Source organism: Cyprinodon variegatus, unplaced genomic scaffold, assembly GCF_000732505.1.
Source record: "Cyprinodon variegatus isolate N-32 unplaced genomic scaffold, C_variegatus-1.0 Scaffold107, whole genome shotgun sequence".
Taxonomy (NCBI): Eukaryota; Metazoa; Chordata; class Actinopteri; order Cyprinodontiformes; family Cyprinodontidae; genus Cyprinodon; species Cyprinodon variegatus.
In genome coordinates this window covers 168452-170905 of record NW_015150560.1, presented here as the reverse complement: position 1 = coordinate 170905, position 2454 = coordinate 168452, and the positions used below count along the sequence as shown (strand labels likewise).

The following is a 2454-nucleotide window of genomic DNA, read 5'->3' as shown; positions in this document are numbered from 1 at the left end:
CATCCATCCATCCATCCATCCATCCATCCATCCATCCATCCATCCATCCATCCATCCATCCATCCATCCATCCATCCATCCATCGTCTTCCACTTATCCGGGGTTGGATCGTGGGGGTAGCAGCTTCAGTCCCAAGAAGCTGCTACCCAAGGTGCTCCCAGGCCAGTTGAGAAACACAGTCCCTCCAGCCTGTCCTGGGTCTCCCCCTGGGCATCCTCCCGGTGGAACATGCCTGAAACACCTCACCAGCGAGACGTCCAGGAGGCATCCTTACTAGATGGCTGTGCTACCTCAACTGGCTCCTTTCGATGTGGAGGCGCAGCAGCAGCTCACACTACGGAAAAAGCTATAATATGATAGATCTTTGGTTTTGTTATATCCAAGTAACGTCCTCCTATGGACAGCGAGTTGAAGGCACAAACTGTTCATAATTTATGATTTATAGTACGCCAGCATTCATAACATGTAGGCTAATTTAACCACAGATCCCAGAAATACGCGGTTATATTTTATATATATATATATATATATTTTTTTTTTAAACAATTGGGAGTGTGTATGACGTCATCTGCGCGTGGGGGCTACCATTCATTCATCCTGTCCGCTGAACTGCTGCTGGTTTTACTCACATACCAGGAAGATATCTAGTGCTACTACCACAGATGACCTCACTCTTTAATGGAATTGAACGATTCAGATTAGCTAGCCAAATGAATAAAAGGGGTAGAGCGTAGCCGCCTGTGGCCCGGGCTGCATGTCACAACTCCCGTCCGGTGCGCGGATGACGTCATACACACTCCTCTTTGTTTTTTGCCTGCTCAAATGTGGTGTTGTTGCGTGTTGTTCTCAGCTGTAATTGAAACTGGGCAAAAGGGGGTAAAGATCTAAATGCGAGAGAGGGGGTGGGGGGAGCGGACCGTGGTAAGGCCCATGAAATAAGCCCCCCATTGCCCTTGATGTGTGTTGTGAGAATGTTGTAGATGGAAGTGTCTAAAATGCAAAATAAAATTGGGGTGGGGGATGTCATCAGAGGGTGGGACCCTCCAGTAACGACCCTCTCCCAAATAATCTACATGTGTGGCAGTGTGATTGAGCAGACAGAGGGAGGAATCCGGGGAGGGGGAGCAAAGGACTGAGGTGCTTACTGCACACCCAGGGAGCCAGCTCCCCAGCTGACTCCAATAGACAACCCCGTTCCCCAAGAGCCCCACTAGTCGCACCACTGTAGCCAGGGGGCCAGGGACCGGCAGCAGGGCCCACAAGCCAACCGGGGAACCAGAGCCAACCCCTACATTAAAATTTAAACCAATCACCACACAAGTGACAAAAGACATCCAGGCCGAAATGACTCCCACTCCCCGTGCCTCTCCTTTACCCGCTAGCAGATTTCAAAGCATCAGTCATAAGGTGTTAATGTCCATGCCCCCCCACAGCTAAACAGGCCTCGAGGCCCCCCAGCACACCTGAGGCCCTGGCAGGGATGGACAGCCGAGCGCACACCGGCCCAGATCCCAAGCATGAATTCCCCACAGAACCCGAACCCCGACGCCCCACCGGGTGCAATGTGCCCCAGACCCCGGACCGCTCCAGCAGCAGCACAGCTACCAGGCCAGTAACCAACATAAGCGGCCGCCGTAGGATGCCCCGAGACGTCCCAAGCCCCGCCCCGATGGGGGTAATAGACCCCAGGGTCAGACCCAACAGGCACCCCACCCGAGCGCCCCCCCCGAGCCCCCCAGGGCCCAAGGACCCCCGAACCAGCCCCTGCACCCTGTAGGACGCGCCCCACAGCCCCCCACTACACTAAGTGATGGTGCCGATCAAGGGAGCCCAGAGAGATCGGTCTGATGGGGATGCAGATGCTGTCTCAAGATTAATATGGTCCAACAACAGATCTCTGAGTTTATCCTTACTTCCACTTCATGAGGATAGATTTCTTTGCGATACATAATGCAGTGAAAGCCATGCAAACAGATTTTTTTTCTTCCAGAGAGCTTCCCTCAAAGTCCCCCAGCAAGCAAACTGAGGAGGAAAGTGAGATTTTAGAACCCAGGCACAGTGATAAGTCCTTACATACCTGTACACAGAACCTCTGAACCGGCTTGCATAACCATAACGCGTGATTATAATTATCAAGATGATTGCCTGTGCACTGTGGACAGATATTAGATTGTGCAAGACCCATCTTGAATAATCTTTGACCTGTATAGTGCACTCTATGGAGGATATTGTATTTTATTATTTGTAAATTTGGGTTTCTAGTCATGTTGAAAGTTCTTAGACATATCTGAGCCCAGATGTTTTGTTCAAAACTGATTGAAATGAAATCTTTATACACTTCACAGTTAAATTCATCAGATAATGATATCAAGCGATTTCCAGATAAAATAACTCTTCATAAATGATCAGAGAGTCAAAGAGTGACCCTGGACTCACCGCTGTCAGCAGTTGAAG

The 2454-nt window shown here is 50.2% G+C and overlaps 1 protein-coding gene across 1 annotated transcript in view; it reads left to right on the top strand.

Annotated features, from left to right (window-relative positions):
• Window positions 1-2454, top strand: part of LOC107084719 (histone-lysine N-methyltransferase EHMT2-like) — a 50217-nt gene that overhangs the window by 27050 nt on the left and 20713 nt on the right. The window lies entirely within an intron of this gene.